The sequence below is a fragment of the Lygodium microphyllum genome, chromosome 3 (genome assembly GCF_053477565.2).
Source record: "Lygodium microphyllum isolate KBCC chromosome 3, Lygodium_microphyllum_v1.1.10, whole genome shotgun sequence".
Lineage (NCBI taxonomy): Eukaryota > Viridiplantae > Streptophyta > Polypodiopsida > Schizaeales > Lygodiaceae > Lygodium > Lygodium microphyllum.
In genome coordinates this window covers 173,900,061-173,924,427 of record NC_141137.1, presented here as the reverse complement: position 1 = coordinate 173,924,427, position 24,367 = coordinate 173,900,061, and positions in this window count along the sequence as shown.

Here is a 24,367-nt window from a genome sequence, read left to right as displayed (position 1 = left end):
CTAGAGAGTTGACTTTTGTTAATAATCTTCTCCCTCCCTTCTTCTCTTTCTTGAATGTGTAGGCGATACCTCTCCACATCTTGTCTTCTTCCCTATCGCAATGAAGTAGGAAAATTAGAAAAGGTGGCTCCAAATGCATGAATGTCATCCTCCTCTATAGTTGATTGCCTTGTCCCTTTATCTTTTCCACTAACTTGGTTACTTGGTTTTGCGTTGCAAGTCCTAAGACTGAACCAAGTTCTACTATGGCTTGTGACTGTGGCTGTGGCTTTAGTTGTAAGATAGGGATTTCAAGAAGTGATACTTCCTCTTGATAATGTTCTTGGGTTTTCCCCCACCTAGTTCCTCTTGTACCATAGATATTAGCCATACTCTTGGGGTTAGGATTAGTCATCTTACTTGGGAGAGTAGAACCACTAGCTCTGATGGTTCAACCTCCATTTGCATTGGAGACGTGTCTTGCCTCTTCTTTGTGTGATCTTTCTTAGTGATATCCATTGAGAAATCTTGCACTTCCTTGCCCTTTGGCTGGTCATAAATGTACCTAATTGTTGACATATATCTAGATTCCTCATCTTCTTGTTGGTGGGTCTACACTTTAGCTTGTTGGTAGCTAGCTTCCTCCGTTACATCTCTTTCAATCTTCTCTTCATTTTTACTATCCATTTCTGATTGTGGTGGAGTTGGTTGTGGCATGCACACCTTCTTTAGCAATAGATGTTGGCACTTTTTCACTTTTGTTTATTCCTCCCAAATAGAATTACCAATACGTTCCAAATATTTTTGGAGAGGTGTAGCTAATAGTCCTTGATATTAAGGACACAATAGGCAATCCTTGTAAGTAGTTCACCTACATACAATGCAAGTTGATTCTTTTTCTGATTTCTCCTAACAAACTTTTGAAAAGATAAGACAATCTCATCCTCTTACCTATTGTACCTCTTTGAAGTGTTAGGGCTATTTTGGTATTCATACAAGTATACATGTCAGGTTTGGCAAGGGTGATCTGCTATATATGTAGCCTTATTGCCTTTTCCAACTCAATGGTCCACAACTGATCAAATGTCCTATGTTCAGATAGCTTACTCTTGAACATCTTCTTCGTTATCTTCTTTGACACTCGTGTCAGGACTATGGCCCCTTCCATCGGAATATGTAAAGCATCTAAGATTATTTCCATACTAATTGTTTCCTAGAATGTCTCCCCATTTTGTCCTGTCAACTTCACTTGATCAAATTCATTCCATGTTGATATAACCTAATAGGCTCTTTTAATGTTTATACCACATGGAGGTAGTTCATAGTATCCATCCAAGCCCACCATATGGAAGATGTTTTGATATTCTGGCTTCTTCTCTAAAGCTTGCACTTTAGCAAGCATGAATATGATTTCTTATCGTTGGCCTTGATCATCCATAAAATATGACTAATAGAGATCAACTTCACATTGGTGCAGTACCTCTATGCTAAGAAACCTTGGACTTGATATCCTAATTTCATCTTGTTGCATTTGGAATGGTGGTAGAGTTCCCACTTGCCTTGGACTTTGTTGGCTTATTGACATTGACATTCTTCAAAATGAAAGCAGAATAGGAGTATTAGACCCTGTATACTCCAAGCATCTTTAAATTTTTATGACCTGTGTGTTAGTTGTTAAAAATCACGTTAGTGACAAGTGAATAATTTTTCATCTCTTGTGCCTATATTATGCAGAGCCATTTAGCGATTTTCTCTGCATAATGGGTTTTTAGTTGGTCACCTCATGTAGAGCCCTTTACCAATTTCCCTACATAAGTATCACAACCATTTTTTTTCATGAAGTCCTCAAAGCATCATGTTTTTCTTTTGAATGTACTTGTTTAACTATGACCTGTTTATCTCCTAAACTTTTTTTTCTTCAATTTTTTCCACCTATTTCCTGTTTAGAAATCAGATGTGAGGATTTGGGATCTGTTGTCCTCATTATGGCTCAATATTAATGTCAGACCTTTTGATTCATAGGTCTTAGGTCAATCTTCTTTGGCGACTCTTCTATGTGCGTGTGTGTGTTTGCCAAGAGGTGTTTATTTTTTGAAAAAGAAATAGAAGAAAAATTAAGGACGATGACTAAATTATATACATAGTCATTGGGGAGAAAATCTCCTAGTGAGGAAAAAAATGATCGGACAATACTCAGGTCACATTCTGTTTATTCATTTATATACACACACCTATGGGAATCAAAATATAGCATAGTCCCCTTTCTGTTACGGATATTCTATGGGCATTAAAATAGAAATTAAAGCAAGAGAAATATTTTACACCAAAACAATGCCTATAATAGATTTCACTTGTGGGTCCACATTTAGAATACCTCCCTCTCACCTCATCAAAGCCGTCCCTTGGTAACGAGTGGTTGCGTGCATGTATATGAAATCAAACAATGTGTCTATGCATGGCTATATAATGTGGTTCTATAGCATGATTTTTTAACAATGCATGAAAAATAATATGCTATGCAAGATGGGGGTCATGAGCATGATATGCTCATGGACATTTGATATGGAGGATTAGATCAAGTATAAAACAAGAACTAGTGGAGTTTTGATTGTTTTGCCAAAATGGTCATATGGTTATCTTCATTTGCACCATCAATGTTACCTATTAGCTTGTCATTTGACCTTGTACTTGGAGGTTTCTTACCCACACTTGTTTTGGTCTTATGTTGGCTTGAATAGAAGTAGGCTGGATTGGCATGGATCTAGCCTCTCTTGAAATGTTGGACATGGTAGATTTGGATACCCATACTTGCTTTACTGATGTTAAGAACTATTTTTATTTAGGTGTCCAAACTATTTTGGTGGGAAAAGTACAGTGCTTGGTCTTGTTGGCTGGTGGGTGGATTTGTCGAACCTGTTGGAAAACCTATGGTTGATAATTTGGAATTCATTTTGGAATCCAAATTTCTTTTTGTCTTGGTTGTGCATGTAGAAACTTCTTTGGGACCTAAATTTGTATTGTGGTGGGTGTTTGGGTATAATATTGCCTAACTTGCTTATGTGGTGGTAATCTTCTTTTGGTAGATGAAGATGATGCCTTGGCTTGTTTACCGTGAGATGTTAGTGGCTACTTGGGTGAACACTGATTTGCAAATTTAGGAATCCACATTTGTTTGGGTTGTTCTGATCGTTGCTTCTATGGTAGCTAAACTTGATAAGTAGCCATTTTCTATTTATCCACTTGTATAGTAGGAAGCAAATCCTTATCATAAAGAACCACTTGTTCATGTTGGTCTATAGATGATGATGATAACAATCTAGTAGGTTTTGAGTTAGTTTCTTGTTCATCTAGATTCTCATGGTCTTGATCCATCATCAGATATTCAACTTTGGGAGTATAAGATTGTTGTCCTTTAATAGTAAAGTACACACAATCATTCTCTCAATCCAAATAAGCATTGCTTTTTCTCTACCACTACTTGCTAAGTATAACATCTTCTACTAAGGAATGCAATGGTGTGATATGAAACCTCTGGATATCCTTAATGCCATTGATGGACAATGGGATATTTACATACCCCATTAGTTTGACTTTTGCTCCTAAAAATCCGATAAGTGTGACATTAGATGGGATCAATTGAACTCCATCTAGGCATTTGAACATTTTGTCTACCATTGAGTTGTTATGGGCACTTGAGTCAATTAAGGCATATCGTGATTTGTAGTTGGTTCCTAGTTAGATGAGGATGTAAGGATCTAATCCTTCTATACTTGATAGGTCATCTTTCATACCAGGCTCAACTTGTTCATCTAATTTTGGTCACCTGTGCTTTCTCTAGGTCCTTTGTATGGTTTCATGAAAGATTTGACTCTGTTTTCAGCACCCGCCTTGTGGGTGTTTCTTTGCTTTAGACTCCCATTGAGCATCTTCAATATTTTTTTGATTATAATATACCCTATTCTTAGTTGCATGAATCTTTTTAAGCATCTCAATGGTTAGTTGTTTCAAGTAATGCTTTACACGACATCCACTAATCCAATTTGGCATTTCAATACCGTCCATATTTTTTAATTTGATTGCTCCATTTGAGAAGATGGACTTAATAGCAAACGGATCCATGCCATGTTTACATAACTTTCCAACATGTTGTTTGAGTGTGTAGGTAAAAATGAGATCATCCACTTTTAAATTTTTTGTGGCAATGTGAGTATCATGAAATCATTTTTGCCATTTCTTTTGGGCATAAATCCCAGTAATAGCCTTCACTCTAGTATCTCCCAACTTTTCCAACTATGTGAGTCTCTTAGAGAATACATGTCCATTCCATTCTAGTTCATATGTAATCCATAGAGTTGGAATTAAAATTTTCAATGGGAGAATTTCATCCAGACCATACACCATATTGAAAAGAGTGACATCTCTGGCAGTTTTACGGGCAACAGATATGCCCATGATGCAAAATGCAACTTTTGGTCCCAATTAGACCTTGATGAGCTAATAATCTTTGTAAGCACTATACATAGAATCTTTTTTGTGCTCTCTACTTGATCGTTAGTTTGTGGGTGGTCAAGGGCAAACTTTCTATGGATGACCATGAACTCATCCATCAATGACTTCATTTAGAAAGTGCGTTCCCCTATCACACATTTTCATAAAAAGACTTAGCAATTGTTCTAGCATCAGCCTTTGTCATGGCTTGTGATTCTATCTATTTTGTGAGATAATCTATTGCCACTATAATGTATTAGGCATGTGTGTGATGCATAGGGGGATTTATTAGTCCAACAAAGTCTATGTCCCATTTAGCAAATGCACATGCTCCCATCATTGGTCGGATTAGCATGTTATCTCTTGTGATTGGAGGCTTTGTCCTTTGATATTCATCATATGACTTGACGTAAGCCTCGGCATCTAGTTTTAAGGTTGACGTAAGCCTCAGCATATGACTTGATGTAAGCCTCGACATCTAGTTTTAAGGTTGTCCGCCATATCTTTGCCATTAGTATAGATTTAGCTATAGTTTTAGTTAATAAATGGCCTCTTGTAATGCCTTTATATGCTTGTTCTAGAATAGAGATATATTCATTTTTTGTAGCACATAATCGAAGACTATTATTTGGTCCACATTTACAAAGCTGACCACCTATAGGGGCATATGATTGTGCCTCAACTTCTATGATCTTTTTACTTGATTTAGGTATGTCTTTAGGAAAGATATGCATGGATAGATAATCAACCATGTATTTATCCCATGTGGGATCAATAGTGTAGAATGAGCAATAGGTTTCTTAGCTTGGCATTGTGCACAATTGGAGATGAATTGAGGTGTGTCTCTTTGCATTGTTGACCAATAAACACCTATCCACTGGAAGCATTGCTCAGTTTGGGATCTTGAGAAGTGCCATCTATATAAGCCAACATGGGCTTCAATTAGGTATGAGGTTTGCTTCAATTCTATACAATCGACATTTTTCAAAGACAAGCTTTAAATGAGAGATACACCCATTTTAGATTCTTGAATACATGCATGGATCATCCATGTATATCTCAATAAACTTCCTAAGATATTCATTGAATGCATGGCTCATTAAGCGTTGGAATGTCTCTGGTGCATTGGTTAATCCAAATGACATAACTCAATAGGTAAATATGCCTCATTCTATAGCAAAAGCTATCTTGTGTTGGTCCTCTAGTTTGATAGATACTTGGCTATAGCTCAAGAATCCATCCAAGAAGTTGTAGACTTCTTTGCTAGCAACACATTCCAACACATGGTCCGTGATTGAAAGAGGATAGTTATCTTGTATGGTTTCAGTGTTTACCATTTGAAGATTAATACAAACTCATAGTTTTCCATTCTTCTTGGGGACTACCACTATGAATGACACCCAATCAGTATGTTCAATCTCATAGATAAACTCAACTTCCTTGAGCTTGTCTATCTCCTCCTTGATTTGTCGTCCAAAGTTATCATTATAAGTGTATGGACGTTGGCATTTAGGCTTTGGATCTACCCTCATAGGAATGGTATACTGGCATACTTTCAGATCTACTCCTTTCAAATCTTTGTATGACCAGGCAAAGACATCCCTATATTCTCTCAATGTATCAATCAACTCAGCTTTTTCTTTGGTTGACAAATCATCGACAATGTAAGCTAGCTTGGGATCCTCTCCAAGATTTGATAAATCAAACTTTTTCACATTTTTTGCACCAAAATGATTGGTTTAGAACCATTTGCTATCGGATTGGTTATTGAAGAGTAGTTTTTTTCTTCAACTATGCACCTCTTGTAAAGAGAAGGTACACTAATCTTGTTTGCATATTACTCTTCCTCACTTGTTTCACATTTTGTGCTCCACTCATGTTGAGGCATCTTCTTTAACTCTTTATAATTTTGGTTACGCTCTAAATGTGATAGTTTGGGACTATCAAGCTATTATGTGGCCAATTTTTCACTTATTTTGTTTTGTATGGCTTCAATGAATTGTGTCTTTTGGCGTTTAGTTTGGGAGTATTCCTTGTTTGGTTTAAAGATCCCAGAGATCTTGTCTTTGATGCAATCTTCTGCTTTGACATACATAAAAAAGAAGTGAGGTTTTCCTTCAAAGTCTTGAGCTTTAGTCTCTTGTTTAATCTTTCTTTGCTCCTTACACTCATTTTTGTGCTTAAAACATGGTTTAAGGGGAATCTTTTGATTTGAAAAACCAAAAAATTTCTCCTAACCATCTCGTGTGAGTAAGCACTTCTTCACAAACTCAATTTTCTTCTCAGCCTTATCTACTAATGTTTCACTTTTCTCATCATCACCTATGATTAGATTTGTAGGCATTGGTGTTCGTACAAATGATTTCTTCATCTGTTTCTATGCTTACATCATCTCATATAGATATTTCATTTCTAACACACATCTATAGAATGGGAAATTCATTGGTTTGGATTCTATCTAGAATAGAATATACTAGGTAGGGTTCTTGCTTCCTCAATATTCTTAGCTGGTGTCTTGGTTGCTTTTTGAAGGCATCTTCCTAGGTTTGGTGCATCACAAATGATCTCCTCGTCTATTACCGTGCTAGCATCATCTCGTATAGAGATTTTATCTGTAGCATGCGTCCACAAAATAGGGAGTTCATTGCTTGTTATTTTGTCTAGGATCGAACAATCCAGCATCCTTATCTCTTCAATTTCTTTTTTTGGTGTCTCAATTGTTTTTGGAATGTAGTTAATCATCATGATTGGCATGATGTCATAACCATTCTCATCACAAAACTTTCTGTATATTTTCTCCGAAGTGTTTACATCTAATGTAGCCAAATTGTGGATCCATTCAAGAGGTTCAAACTCATCTTTTGTAAAGGGATCAGGCATGTAAGCTTCATCCTCTATTGACTAGTTAACAAACACAATTATTTGGATGTAGAATTCCTTGGTTAGATGCTCTCTACATCCACAAAGATGCTTTACTAGTGTTCCAAGACGAAATGTTTGATGTCTCTTGAGTTCCCAACTCAAAATCTTATACCAAACTTTTAGCTACATCCCTACTATAAGAGAGTCTTTGTGTTTATCCGTGTGGTTACTTCCTCTTGCCGTAGGAAAATATAATCATAGCCCCAATCTTGGATCAAATTAAGTTGTCACATAAAGGGTCTACCAAGGATTATATCATAGGTATATTTCTTGCCAAAATCTACCACAATAAAAGTATGCTTATATTCAATACCACATGAAGTGACAACTACATGTTCCAGCAGTCTTGGTGGTTCTTCAATGTAACTATTTGCCAGCTGTAACTTCATTCTTGTCTTTCTCAAAGCAATTCTTCCCCACTTGCTCCATATCTACTTGGTTGCTATGGATACACATGCTCCACTATCTAATATGGCCATGGTTTTTAATTAAACTATTCAACAGGTAGAAGAGTGTTACCATCTTCTCCCTTGCAGTATTCACCAACCTTATTTATGGGAATTGGTTTGACTTCTATACACATTGGTGTATCTGATTCTTTTTTCAATTATTGGTTGTCATTTTCCAATCTCATCGTGTTGTGGATTTCTCCCATCTCATTCCCAAGGTTCAGCTTAAGATTTAAGAAATTTTCTAGCTGCAATGTTCCTTTGACTTACGCTTCTAGCAACTCTTATTTGGGCTTGTGATCGATGGTGTGAATCTCCATTGAGATGAAAGCTTCCATATGATTGAAGCATTTTCATATTCACTTAAATATAAAGGTAGGGTTCCAAGTGCATCATCCTTGGATGGTTCATATTCCCCTGACCTTATATCTCCATCATTGAATACTTGTTCAAGCTCAAAGCCATGTGGTCTTGCCTCAAACTCTTTGAAAGGAGCAGAATTGAGCATTTGACTTCCATCCTTTGCTTGTCTCACCTCATTCCACAACTCTTGAGGCCATCTTTCTTGTACCTCATGTACTATGGATGAGATGTTATCCATTGCATTTTCTACACAAAGAGGGATTTCCTTCAAACATGTGTATACTTGTACACCCTCTTGTATCCTGCATTCCATTTCAGCTACCAAGTCCTTTTGTATGGTTGGTTGCTGTCTTGTTTGGGGTATTATAGATGGAGAATTAGAAGAGGCTTTTTCAATCAAAGATTAGACTGCTTTAACCAATTGTGTATACATTTCTCATCTCTCCTTTTCAAGAGACGATTCAGGGTATGCTCTCCATCTATCTTCTTGGGTTTGGCTTGGTTTCAATCTAGCTTCAAAGGCCTCAAGCATTGTATTTAATGGCTCAAATAACTTGTCAACTAAGATTGATCCACCAAATGTTTTAGTTGATTCCAAGGATGGTTTCTTATTTGATTCAGATAGTTGAGTCTTAGGCATTTCAAGTAGTTATTTGTTTGTCTTAGCAAATGCTACAATCATTTTCTACTTTTCTATGCAGGCCTTTCATCTAGCATGCCTAGATTTCCAAGAACCTTGTTGGCTCTTTGAGTCTTTAGTGCTACTCTTCAAATATCATAGTGACTATTGGGCCAAAGATTGTCCTTTCAAGGATATTGTATAGATTGTGATTTAAAAGATCTATTTTTAGATTTTCCTAATCGCCCAAAACTTAGAAATGAAAAGTCGTTGAATATGATAGGGGTATTTGGATCTCCACAAACCTCAGAGAGTGAGCCAATGGTGTCTATCAATGTAATAACCTGGGCCCAAGCTCAAAAACAAATAGTAGAAAAGGACAAAAATGTAGAAAAATCTAGTGAGACGCACTTAAGACTCTAAGAGCTGACAAGATTCTTGGAAAGCCAGGCATGCTAGATGAAAGGCTTGCATAGAAAAGGAGAAAATAGTTGTAGCAATTGCTTCTCATTTCTAAGTTCTAGGAGATTGGAGTTAGATTCATCAAATATCATGGTGACCATTGGGCTAGAGATTGTCCTTTTAAGGATATTTTATAGATTGTGGTTTAAAATATCTATTTTTAGATTTTCATAATCACATAGAACTTAGAAACAAGAAGCCATTGAATGTGATAGGGGTGATTGGATCTCCAAAAACTTTAGAGAGTGAGCAAATGGTGTCTATCAATGTAATAACCTTGGCACAAGCTCAAATGGTGTCTATCAATGTAATAACCTCGGCATAAGCTCAAATGGTGTCTATCAATGTAAACGCCCCGAACAACGTAGTATGCTTAACAATTATGATATTCGCTTGTTTTCGAGACTTAATATAAAAGAGAATGAACACTTAAAGCTCAAAGTGAAAATTACTCACAAAATTACAGCCATGAAAATGTAAAAGTAATGGAGACAAGATTGAGGGTTGAAGATGGGCAACCCCCCCCCCCCCCCCCCCCCCCCCCCCCCGAAGGAATGTATTTCTGCTCAACCCAAGTCCCTTAGGGAAGAGCTCAGTTACAATCAACCTGAGAGTGAGAAGAAGTAATTCTCACTCTCACAAGATCATGCAAAGATGTACAAACACACATGCATTATCTATTATGCAATGATAAAAACTGATTTCTTTACAGTATGAGAGAAGAAAAAGGGGAATTCAGCCTTTCTCCATCGTTGATCAGCAGTACATGGATAGGGCTTGCTTCTTGTAGCTAAAATGGAAGAAAGAGCTCAAGAAGGAGGTGCTGTAATGAATTTACAGGCTTGCTGTCTTGTAAAAAAAACAGTGATAGAAGAGGGAATATGGAGGAATTTGATAATGGAGAAGTGGGGGACGATGATGGCGATGGATGGGGCCAGTTTCTGGCTATCTGTGGGTTCTTTACATGAGTTTACAGCAAAGAAAAATGATGTTGAATGAAGAAAAACGAGCTCTTATTTATAGGAGAGGGGAGAGCTAGTACAAAAGGGGAAAGTGGAGTAGCACAAGACAAGTGTCCAGCCACATGTCATGAGATGTGACAAGTGGTGGGACACTTGGAAACTTGTGTGACAAGTGTCTTGACACTTGTCTCTTCTCTATGGCCTTCCTTTTTGGGTTGAATACTGTCAAGAATAGAAACAACCAAATTTAGTAAGCACAGTCAGAGTACAGAACTTACTATTTTTAGAATGACATCCCTATTTTTTAGGACTAGCATTTTTAGGCTAATTCGAGACTCCTAAAATTTAGGGACCTCCTAAAATTTAGGGACCCCCCCAATATGGGTGTCATATGAAAGCTTTTTCCGTGTACATCGCAAAAATGGTATCCGAATCTTCATGTGATTTTCTTATGCAAAGAAATGTGCATTTCAAGCTTTCAGCCCACACATGCACATTATACAAGCATTTCATGATCATGCCATCTTGTTGATTGTAACTGTTTGTTCTGGTGGATCTAGCCCACACTTCAAGGCATCAATCCTTTCTGTGTGCGAGTCTAACCCTGATATGCGTGAGTTCTAGTCACAGGCGCCCAATCGGGTCATATAGGTGGAAGTGTGAACTATCTTTTCTCTAACCCACCGTGTCGGTCCACCATAACCTGTGACCACTCATCAGTGGCCAGCTCCAATGCACTTTTCTTTATATCTAATTAGTGCAAAGGAAATAAATAAATCATTATATAGACAAATTAATGAAAAAGGATACAAATTCTGTTTCTATAGAGTTGTGACAGCCCTCTGGCTTTTATTCAGCTGTCCTCAGCTGAAAAGCTTCTTGATATTGCTGTAGAATATTTGGGTAATCCTTCATGAATTTTTCATCTACCCACTGTGCATCTGTTGTGGGTAGATTCTTGAATTTGAGCAAGAATTTTCGTGTCACAAGGCCACTTCTCATGGTTCGATCCTTGAGAAACAAAATCTTTTCAGGTTCCAAGAGTTACTCTGTTTCTTCAACTTCTGGGGGATCTTCAGTAATGGGTTCCTTTGGTTCTGGTCCTATGTAAGGTTTTAGCAAACTTACATGAAAAGCATTGTGTATTTTTCAATGAGTAGGAAGCTCAAGTCGATAAGAAACTTCATTTATTTTCTCAATCACTTTGAAGGGTCCAAAGTATCTACTCGAGAGCTTTGGAAAAGATGAATTTTGACCAGAACCTTGTTTGAGCCTGCTTTTATCAAACTTTAGCAAGACATATTGACCTTTTTCAAAAGCCAAAGGTCTTCTTCGTTTATCTGCTTGCTTCTTTTGTCGCTCTTGGGCAACTTTGATAGTGGCTCGAACTTGATCCACTGCGGTTTTTAAATCTGAAGCAAACTCATCAGCAGCAAAAATCTTATCTTTAGTGCGAATAATTGGAGGAGGAATCACTTTACCCTGTACTATTTCATTTGGAGCTTTCCCTGTGGATGAGTGCACTGTATTGTTGTAAGCAAACTCCAATAATGGAAGATATTTCTCCCATTGTGACTTATGTTCACTAACATAAGCTTTCAACATATCCAAAAGAGTGAGATTCATCACCTCTGTTTGGCCGTCAGTTTGAGGATGAAAAGCTGAGGAGAACTTTAAAGTGGTTCCCAAATTCTCAAATAAAGCACGCCAAAAGTTACTTGTGAATTTGGAGTCTCTATCTGAAATGATCTCAGAAGGCATACCATGTAATCTGAAGATATGTTGAATGAAAAGTCTTGCAGCTTGTGCGGATTTCAATGTTTTATGACATGGAATAAAATGTGATTGTTTGCTGAATCTATCAATTATGACCCAAATCATATCATGACCTTGAGGTGTTCTTGGAATACCTGAGATGAAATCCATTGTGATAGATTCCCATGGATCTTTGGGCACTGGAAGAGGTTGCAACAATCCTGGAATCTTCTGCCTATCATATTTGGATTTTTGGCATACCAGACAAGCCTCAATGAAGTTATGTGTATCTTTTCGTAATGTTGGCCAATAAAAGTAGCGCTCAATTGCACTTAGAGTGGCTGCCCTCCCTCTATGCCCTGCATAAGGGGGTTCATGACTTTCTTTAAGCACCTTTTGTCGAACAGGAAGAGTGACACAAAGGCGATTGTTCATGAGAAGGTAACCGTCTTTGATGGAATAATCTGGATGAGAACCTCCTTGCTGTAAATTTGACCAAATTGCTGCAAAATCAGTATCTTCATCATAAGTATTCTTCATCGTTTGAAAATCTTCATGATGAGCCACTGTAATAGTTGCAATGCGAGACAGTCTAGAAAGTGCATCAGCAACTACATTTTGTTTCCCTGGAGTGTACATAATTTGAAAATGAAACATAGACAAGAAATTTTCCCATCTTGCATGTTTCTCCTGCAAATGCTTTTGAGTCTTGAAATACTTCAAGCTTTGATGATCGGTTTTAATAAGGAATTCATTGCCTAAAAGATAATGTTTCCATATCTTTAAAGCATGAACCACTGCTAAGAGCTCCTTTTCATAAATGTCATACCTTTTCTCCACATCATTTAGACGGCGGCTTTCAAAGGCTACGGCATGGCCTTCTTGATTTAGCACTGCGCCAATACAATCACCGCAAGCATCTGCTTCCACCACAAATGGTTTTACCAGATCTGGAATGATAAGAACAGGTCCAGAAGTAAGAGCTGTTTTCAGCCTTGTGAAGGCTGCCTTCTCTTTTTCCTTCCATTGGAAAGAGATCTTCTTCTTTGTAAGGTCATGAAGTGGAGAAGCCATATGTGCAAAATGCTTGATGAAGCGGCGGTAATAAGAACATAAGCCAAGAAACGATCGCACCTCATGTACATCACGAAGATGAGGCCATTCTTGGATTATCCTGATCTTTTCAGGATCTATCTGAATCCCTTCAAAAGAGATGACATGCCCAAGGTAATTTATTTTATGCATGAAAATTTCACTCTTTTTACCATTTACCAAGAGTTGATTTTGTTGTAGTAATTGTAGAACAATTTCCAAGTGTTGATGATGCTCCTCTTCATTCTTACTAAAGACAAGAATATCATCAAAGAAAGTACCGACATATTGTCGATGCTCTCTAAAGATGCGCTCCATCATTCGATTAAAGGTGGCTGGTGCATTGGTTAATCCGAAAGGAACCACCAAGAATTCATAAAGACCGTATGAAGTGCGGAAAGCAGTTTTGTGTACATCTTGTGGTATTACCCTAATTTGATGGTAACCACTCTTTAGATCAATGCGGCTAAAAACCTTTGAGCCTCCTAGACGATCCAAAATGTCGTCAATTCTGGGAATAGGAAACCGATTCTTCACAGTAGGAAACCGATTCTTCATAGTGATTTTGTTGAGGGCTCGATAATCAATGCACATCCTGAATGTGCCATCTTTCTTTTGAACAAGAAGAACCGGTGAACAAAATGGTGAGCTACTTGGCCTAATTAGCCCACGGTTGAGTAGGTCTTCGACTTGCTTTCTGTTTTCTTCCTGTTGAGGACGGCTCACACGGTATGGTGCTATATTAGGAGGAGAACTGCCCGGGATAATATCAATATGATGGTCTTCTGGCCTTTCTGGGGGAAGCTGATAAGGAAGATCTTCCGAAAAACAATCTTTATACTTTTCCAAGAGCTGAAGTTGCTCTTGGTTTTCAGCATTCATATTATCTTTTACATCAGTGACATAAAGCAGACAACATTGAACACAATCCTTAATTTCTCTAGAGACTTGCATATGGCTTACCATAGGTATGGTGTCTCCAGAAACTCCAGCTTGGATCTCGTACTTCTTGCCTTTGTTGGTGATTTCTACCTTCTTTTTCTGAGAGAAGATGGTTGAATCTACTCTATGATTCCAGGGCATGCCAAGAATCACATCGCAACCATCAAGGTCTCCGATACAGAAGGTATCTTCGTCACTGTAGCCTTGAATTTGAAACTTGAGCTTGCCAATGTAGGGTATCACAGTCTTCACTGTGTCACCTTCATCAGCATTTAAAGCTTGGCGAACTTCTGCCGGAGTGTCCATCTCTTCGTTCTTTAATCCAAGCTCTTTAGCTAATTGCAAGGAAATGATATTTTCATTCGCCCCAAGATCTATCAAGAATAGTGCTTGCTTACCTTGCAACTGTCCCCAAGCTTTTAATAATTTGCGCGTCTCTGGAGTGTGAGTTGTGTTTGCAACTACATCACTGATAGCATTGATTTTCACTGGCGACTTAGGCTTGTTGTCAGAAACCTTGCTTTGTCCCTTGTTTGGACATTGCTTCACTATGTGGCCTGTTTGTCCACATTTAAAGCACTTCCCTTCTTTCATGAAGCGTTGCTTTTCTTCTTCAGAAAGTTGCTTTGCTTGTGGGTATAGATTGGAGCGAAATTGAGGAGCATTAGGAGGTGCATAGGGCTTCATCTTCTTTTGATTTGATGGCTGCTTTTGCCACTGTTTTTGTCCTTCATTTGGGGTTGAATACTCCTCATCATCAGCTACTCTCTTCTTATCATTCTTTTGGAATGATTTTGCCATTGTGCTCCATTTCCCATGTCTCAGCATGGTCAATGAGTTCCCTGAGACTAGAACAATGATAATGATTAAGAGCAGTACGAAGTTTAAAATGCAAACCTCCTTGAAACTTCCTAAGCTTTTCCGAACTGCTGATCTTCTTGAAATGTTGGACCTTCAAAAGTAGCTCCCAAAATCTCTTGGTATAGTCACCAAGTGACTCATTTTTCCTTTGCCAAAGCCGATCCCATTCCATTTTTACATCTCTTTTGAAATGAATAGGAAGAAATTGGCTTTGTATCAGGCGAACAAAGGACCGCCATGATTTTGGGGCAGCATGATCATATTCCAATCCCGTCCACCAAGTATGGGCTAAGTCGGTTAAATGTAAAGCTGCAAACTTAATCTTTTCTTTTTCTTTATACTTGTCACGACCATACAAAATTTGAAATTGACGAATAAACTTCAGAAGAAGATCAGGATTTCGGGAACCATCATACATATTGAACTTGATCTTCTTTTCAAGTTGAGATAGTGACTTAGTCTTCTTCTTCTTCTTATGCCTTCGTCCATGCTCGGATCTTGAGGTTGAAGATGATGAAGTGCTTGATGGGGATCAAGATGGAGACGAGGGTGAAGAATGTCGACATCTTTGACGATGATAAGGTCTTCCACGAGAAGGGTGTGACTCTTCATTACTAGAAGAGGATCCATCAGAATAGGCGCCAGATGACTTTGAAGAAGAGGATGAGCTTCGACGCGATCTCTTTCTTTGTCTTGAAGTAGAATGGGACTGCCTCTTAGAAGTAGTTGGACTTCTTGATCGGCTCCTTTCATTGGTATGGCTTTGTCTTCTTGAAGTAGATGGGCTTCTTTCCTTGAATTCTTTGGGATTCTCAACTTTTTCTAGTTTGAGAAGTTGCTCACGAATTTGCTGATTCTCCTCTCTAAGACTTTGAATGGCTTGAAGGATAGCACTCGATTGATCCATTGAGACTAAAGAAAAAAAAATATGCTCAAGCACTCAATGCAAGGGCTGAAAACAAACAAACTTATAGTTGTAAGCACTAACAATGTTGGGGGTGAGGACCAAGCCAAAGCTCTGATACCACTGTAAACGCCCCGAACAACGTAGTATGCTTAACAATTATGATATTCGCTTGTTTTCGAGACTTAATATAAAAGAGAATGAACACTTAAAGCTGAAAGTGAAAATTACTCACAAAATTACAGCCATGAAAATGTAAAAGTAATGGAGACAAGATTGAGGGTTGAAGATGGGCAACCCCCCCCGAAGGAATGTATTTCTGCTCAACCCAAGTCCCTTAGGGAAGAGCTCAGTTACAATCAACCTGAGAGTGATGCAAAGATGTACAAACACACATGCATTATCTATTATGCAATGATAAAAACTGATTTCTTTACAGTATGAGAGAAGAAAAAGGGGAATTCAGCCTTTCTCCATCGTTGATCAGCAGTACATGGATAGGGCTTGCTTCTTGTAGCTAAAATGGAAGCAAGAGCTCAAGAAGGAGGTGCTGTAATGAATTTACAGGCTTGCTGTCTTGTAAAAAAAAACAGTGATAGAAGAGGGAATATGGAGGATTTTGATGGGGGATGATGATGGCGATGGATGGGGCCAGTTTCTGGCTATCTGTGGGTTCTTTACATGAGTTTACAGCAAAGAAAAATGATGTTGAATGAAGAAAAACGAGCTCTTATTTATAGGAGAGGGGAGAGCTAGTACAAAAGGGGAAAGTGGAGTAGCACAAGACAAGTGTCCAGCCACATGTCATGAGATGTGACAAGTGGTGGGACACTTGGAAACTTGTGTGACAAGTGTCTTGACACTTGTCTCTTCTCTATGGCCTTCCTTTTTGGGTTGAATACTGTCAAGAATAGAAACAACCAAATTTAGTAAGCACAGTCAGAGTACAGAACTTACTATTTTTAGAATGACATCCCTATTTTTTAGGACTAGCATTTTTAGGCTAATTCGAGGCTCCTAAAATTTAGGGACCTCCTAAAATTTAGGGACCCCCCCAATATGGGTGTCATATGAAAGCTTTTTCCGTGTACATCGCAAAAATGGTATCCGAATCTTCATGTGATTTTCTTATGCAAAGAAATGTGCATTTCAAGCTTTCAGCCCACACATGCACATTATACAAGCATTTCATGATCATGCCATCTTGTTGATTGTAACTGTTTGTTCTGGTGGATCTAGCCCACACTTCAAGGCATCAATCCTTTCTGTGTGCGAGTCTAACCCTGATATGCGTGAGTTCTAGTCACAGGCGCCCAATCGGGTCATATAGGTGGAAGTGTGAACTATCTTTTCTCTAACCCACCGTGTGGGTCCACCATAACCTGTGACCACTCATCAGTGGCCAGCTCCAATGCACTTTTCTTTATATCTAATTAGTGCAAAGGAAATAAATAAATCATTATATAGACAAATTAATGAAAAAGGATACAAATTCTGTTTCTATAGAGTTGTGACAATCAATGTAATAACCTTGGCACAAGCAAATGGTGTCTATCAATGTAATAACCTCGGCACAAGCTCAAAAATAAATAGAAAAAAAGGACAAAAATATAGAAAAATCTGATGAGATGCACTCAATACTCTAAGTGCCGACAAGGTTCTTGGAGAGCCAGGCGTGCTAGATGAAAGGCATGCATAGAAAAGGAGAAAATGATGGTGTGGGTCTCCATTGAGATGAAAGCTTCCATATGATTGAAGCATTTTCATATTCACCCAAATCTGAAGGTAGGGTTCCAAGTGCATCATCCTTGGAAGGTTCATATTCCCTTGACTATATAATTCCGTCATTGAATACTTGTTCAAGTTCAAAGCCGTGTAGTCTTGCCTCAAACTCTTTTGAAGGAGCAAAATTGAGCATTTGACTTCCATCCTTTGCTTCTGTCACCTTATTCCATAGCTCTTGAGGCCATCTTTCTTGTACCTCATGTACTATGGATGAGATGTCATCCATTGCATTTTCTACACAAAGAGGGATTTTCTTCAAATACGTGTATACTTGTACACCCTCTTGTATCCTGCATTCCATTTCAGCTACCAAGTCCTTTTTCATAGTTGGTTGTTGTCTTTTTTGGGGTATTAAAGATGGAGAATTAGAAGAGGTTTTCTCGATCAAAGCTTAGACTACTTTAACCAATTGTGTATACATTTCTCACCTCTCCTTTTCAAGAGATGATTCAACATATGCTGTCCATCTATCTTCTTGGGTTTGGATTGGTTTCAATCTAGCTTCAAAGGCATGAGCATTGCATTCAATGGCTCAACAACTAAGATTGATCCACCAAATGTTTCAGTTGATTCTAGGGATGGTTACTTGTTTGATTTAGATTGTTGAGTCTTAGGTATTTCAAGTAGTTGTTTGTTTGTCTCAACAATTGCTACAACCATTTTCTTCTTTTCTATGTAGGCCTTTCATCTAGCATGTCTGGCTTTCCAAGAACCTTGTCACCTCTTAAAGTCTTGAGTGCGTCTCATTAGATTTTTCTACATTTTTGTCCTTTCTATTGTTTGTTTTTGAGCTTGTGCCCAGGTTATTACATTGATAGACACCATTGACTCACTCTCTCAAGTTTATGGAGATCCAATCACTCCTATCATATTCAATGGCTTTTAGTTTCTAAGTTTTGGGTGATTAGAAAAATCTGAAAATAGATATTTTAAACCACAATCTATACAATTTTCTTCAAAGGAGAATCTCTAGCCTAATGGTCACCATGATATTTGAAGACTCTAATTGGACAATCGGCTAGTGGCCGATGGTGTGGATCTCCATTGAGACAAAAGATTCTATATGATTGAGGCATTTTCATATTCACCCAAATATAAAGGTAGGATTCCAAGTGCATCATCCTTGGATGGTCCATATTCCCTTGACCTTATATCTCCATCATTGAATACTTGTTCAAGCTCAAAGCCGTGTGGTCTTGCCTTAAACTCTTTGAAAGGAGAAAAATTGAGCATTTGATTTCCATCCTTTGCTTGTCTCACCTCATTCCACAACTCTTGAGGCCATCTTTCTTGTACCTCATGCACTATGGATGAGATGACATCCATTGAGTTTTCTACACAAAGAGGGGTTTCCTTCGAACATGTATATACTTTTACACCCTCTTGTATCTTGCATTCCATTTCAGCTACCAAGTCCTTTTGCATGGTTGGTTGTTGTCCTATTAGGGGTATTATAGATGGAGAATTAGAAGAGGTTTTCTTAATCAAAGCTTAGACTGCTTTAAGCAACTGTGTATACATTTCTCGCCTCTCCTTTTCAAGAGATGATTCAAGGTATGCTCTCCATCTATCTTCTTGGGTTTGGCCTGGTTTCAATATAGCCTCAAAGACATCAAGAATTGCATTCAATAGCTCAAATAACTTGTCAACTAAGACTGATCCATCGAATGTTTCAGTTGATTCCAGGGATGGTTGCTTGTTTGATTCAGATAGTTGAGTCTTAGGCATTTCAAGTAGTTGTTTGTTTGTCTTAGCAATTGCTATAGCCATTTTCTCCTTTTCTTCATCTAGCACGCCTGGATTTCCAAGAATCTTGTCGGCTCTTAGAGTCTTGAGTACGTCTCACCAAATGTTTTTACATTTTTGTCCTTTTTTATTGTTTCTTTTTTAGCTTGTGCCTTGGTTATTACATTGATAGACACATTTTTCTCACTCTCTGAAGTTTATGGAGATCCAATCACCCCTATCATGTTCAATAGCTTCTTATTTATAGTTTTTGGGTGATTAGAAAAATCTAAAAATAGATCTTTTAAATCACAATCTATACAATATTCTTCAAAGGACAATCTCTAGCCCAGTGGTCACCATGATATTTGAAGTACAAGACTGGTTGTTTTTGTTTAGGTCCCCTTGGTGGTGGTCTAACTCTCTAGTTGTTGTTTTGCAATCCTCCACTTACTATAAACATGAACCGCTCTTGTGGATTAGACCTAATACCCTAGATTATCTGCATTTGAGTTTGTGTGGTTGGACATATTTTTAATAAAAAATTCTTTATCATTGTTACAATCTTTCTCATAGTATGGAGTGGAGGGTACTATGGCCAGCTCATTTTCCTCTGTCAATTGAACATATCTTACTACTATTTGTTGATTATTGGGTAGCAAGGGTTATTAAAACAATATCGGTTATACTTTATCTAAATCCCATGAAGGCTTTGCTTGCCCAGATGGATAGCTAGGTGGTGATGGCAATTGAAATTGCACTCAAGGCCTTTGATAATTTTGTTTCACAGTCTAATTTCTTGGCCGATAGTAGCAATATGCTGCCTCATGATTTGTGTACCGCATATAGTTTGAGCACTACTTGCTAACACAAGGTGGGGGTGGAAATTTTTATGTGGGATAAGATGTGCATTGGTGTGTTGAGTATTCTCCTCCGCACATGCCACATCTTTGGGTTCTAAGGACTCCTTGTCTTTAAGATAAGTTCTGTTGATTCGTGCTAGACAATCCTAGCTTCTTCAAAAGATACTCAATAGAGCCTCTGCATCCATCAAGGATGTAATTGGACTTTCATTAGCCTTGCTCTTGCTAATTTGGCTCATTGATCCAAACTTCTTAGAGGATTCTTCCTAGTTATGTAGATCACAATTTTTTACCAGATCAATAGCTTCCTTTATGCAACTCTCTATTGTAGTGAATCATTTCAAGTAGACATCTTTCTTGAGATGTGAGTTTTGGAGTCCTTCCAAAAAGAGGAATTCTAAGCATTCCTAGGTGGGAAGCTCAACTCCTAGACATCTCGTGATGTATTCCTTAAACCTATTGGCTGCATCTTTCACGCTTTCTTTCTCATCTTGTTTTAAGCTATGGATCATTCCAACAGTATTGTACTTAATTCCACTCTTGATGAATTCCTCTACAAATTCCTTTGTGAGGTCCTCTATATTCCAAAATCTATTGTGATCCAAAGTGTTAAACTAGGTTAAGGCTTTGCCCTTTAAATTCAAGCAAAATCCCTTATATTGTCCTCGAAAATCCATAACTTGTTCTACTCTAACTACTTGCCTAAATAGAGCTGCATGATTATAGGGATCTCCATTGCCATTGAATTTTTTCATAATCCATTTTTGCACTTGCGAAGGTCTAATCCCTCTAGGATTATATAGCATTAGATAGTGTACATAGGGTAGTAGATACCCTATTACTTATGGATTAATTTGTTTCTTGAAAGGTTATGATTACATTAGTCTTGGCATGACCAGATAACCACCATTAAAGTTCAAAAGTTTTGATTGCATGAACATGTTTTCTTGAGCTAGATTCTCCATGTTTTGCATCATTGGCTGCCTTGAGTTTGATGAGTCTTGGTGTGGATATCTATTTTGTGGTAGTTCACCCATTGGTCTAATGTTTGGAGGTATATCTTGTGATACTACCAGTAGATTGGCAAATCTAAACATGGGATATCTAGTGGTGGTAAAGACCCTATATTCCATGGCTCTAAACCTCTTGTCCAAATTTTCAAATATCCCTTTAAAGCATGTGCAACTTGAGATTTTTCCTTGGGTTTGGTTAATGTGGGTAATGCTTCAACCACTAGGATTTGGTTGTAAGAGTACTTGACCGCTTGACCTTTTGGTATAACTTCAAAATTTTGTTTGTATCCATCTTGAAACGTCACATTTGGAATGGACAATTCATTGAAGTACACGTATAAAATTTTAGAATCTATTAGGGTGATCACATCAAGATATATTGCTTGATAGAAGATTCTAATTTGAGCCACTTCATCATCCATATAGTAGAGCCCTACTGAGGTATAATTAATCATATCACATTTTACATTGATCGTGTTGATGAAATTTGCATACTGATTGATTGGGGTGGGAGGTTCTATAGCCTGGTACATATCCAGTGTTTCCTCATTCACATTCTATTTGATACCATCTTACCTAACTTATCCACCTCGTAATTTTTTATGGTGACTAAATACATAGCACCATCTCTACCAAAATAGCGATCTCCGTAATAATTGGCTTGAGGTTCTAACTAAAACTCAACCAGATTATCCTCGATCTTGACAGAATATCTATCTAAAGGATCTCCATAAATCTTTGATCTTTGCACATTGCTATATAGATATGTGAGTGACATCTTGAAATTCCTAGATCCCTAGAGAGAAGACTCAGTACTAGGTCAAAATTCAATGGCATTTTCTACAAATAGGTTAGTAATGTGTGAGACCATTAAGATGAAGTATTTGAGGATTCTTCTATAGTTTCAAACACAATGTCTAATTCATCAAATTAGTGAAAACTTTTCTCTATGGATATCCTACTCTATGTGTCTCGCTCACTTCTATTACCCGATCTAATTGTTAAACCAGACCTTAAGTATATTAACTCAATGTGTGGTTCGAATTCTTACTCGTACGATGGATATTGGATGCTTCAAAACCAATTTCTTTACTCCACTTGCTCAACATACTTACTCAAGCTTAGTTCCTTGCTCTAATTACCTACAAACTCAATGCACGTGGTGAAAAAGATTTACAATGCAACTCCACCAATGTACATTGATAATGCCTACCCTTATGCCCTCTATTTGTTCTTATAGGCCTCCCAAGCTTGCTTTAGCTTTTGAGTTTTCCATTGCTTTTTTGTTTTTAAGCTTTTTTCTAGCTTTTGTGTTTTTCCTATGGTAGCATGTAAATGTGTTCCATAGTATGGATTATGACATGTGATAGCTCGAAACAAGCATAATGCCAAGAAGATTTATATGCACTTTATAGCATGGTGTTTTGACAATCAAGGCTCCCGTAGCCCTCAAAATAGTAGATTTCTGAGAGGAAAAGTAATAAAAGTGAGACTCAAAAGAACGAAAAAGTTGCCATGTGGACTTTCACTTTAATCCCACATAGAGAGTTTTACCTTTAGGCTCTAGCACTTATATACAAACATTGTTTTACTATGTATCATAAGACCAAGACCTGGGCCTGGGCTTGGGCTTGGGCTTGGGTAATTCATCTCAAGCCAAATTTTTCAATCTTGACTGGTGTCAGATTTGAAAGCTTGCGATTGAATGGCCAATAAATTGAACTCCTGGCCAGTGGCTAATAGAATCAACTCCTGGCCGATAGAATGCATGCCTGGCTGGTAAATGCCTTGCGACCAACTAGCCGGTAAAATATGCCTGGCCAGTAACCTCTTTGGCTGGATGGCCGATAAAATGAACTTGCCTGGCCGGTAAACTGGATTGCTTGGCTGGTGGCCAAAAAAATGGTGTCCGAGATGTGTGGTGTGCGGGGATGAGACGGATGAGTATGTGAATGCAAAATGCAATGGCGTGTGTGAGATGTAAAGACATGTGTATATGCATGTGTATTGTATATATGCAAAAGATCTAAATCCTATCCTATCTAGAAAAACATAAATGTGACAAAAACAAAAGTTTTAACTATGAAAAAAATTGTAACACATATCTTAAGTATCCAGAACAATCCATACACATGACAGCATGCATACATGGAAGTCCACATTCTCTATATGTATAAACAGCACACAAGCAAGCTTAGAAAAATAAAAACACTGATCTTCGCATCTCCAATCTACCTAAATGTAGACAATGCTAAATGGTGAAGTCTAAGAGACCAAGTGTGTGTGGCTATCGGCCTTCTGCTAGTCTAGATACTAGTCATCAGCAATGGTGCCAATGTTTACAAGTCATCACAATCTACAAGTAGTTTAACGAGAACTCCGACAACATACAATGTCATCCAAGGACGTACCCGACCTGACTAGTGCATGGAAGTGACTAGTGTCAAAAGGTAGCTGGAGGTCGCACTGGTAAATCCAACACACAAGAGCTAAGGATGCCTAACTTGTGACTAACTAATGGACTCATACCTGACTAACGCATACAACTAACTAGCATCTAGAGCTCAAACTAGCCTAGCAAACAACACACAATATCAAAGACATGTGGAACAAAGCAAAAACTAATCCAACCTATCTCATGTGATCACTCGGATGTAGATAACTTGGCTTAGGCTCTACCTAATCACACAAATTTCTAACAATGTGTTTCTAGCAGGCCAAGACATGTGCCTAACAATTATGAGCATAAAATACTAACTAATTGTCACTTAATCAAGTGAAAATATACTAATTAAACTCTAAACATAATTAGCAACAATCAAGAAGACTTAAAAAAATTGCAATGGAAATGTATACCTCTGAGAGAGAACACCCTACCTCAAATGGAATTTGATTCTGATAAGTGTACATGATAAGTGTACAGTACATGGTGAAGCACAGATGTCTGGCGCACTCATAGCTCAACTTAGGTCTTCTAAACTTTGACCCTAAAAATGACGTTAACATTGACTTTTAATGTAATGACTCGGGTGATCGAACACAAATTGGCCAAACTGACTCAAATATTAATTATTTACAACTTGGAAGCTCATCAACCTTGACTCATATATAGATTGTCTATTTTTAATATTTGGAATCGACGAAGCTCGTTCAGTTTCCAGAACCTAAAAATTTAAAAAATCC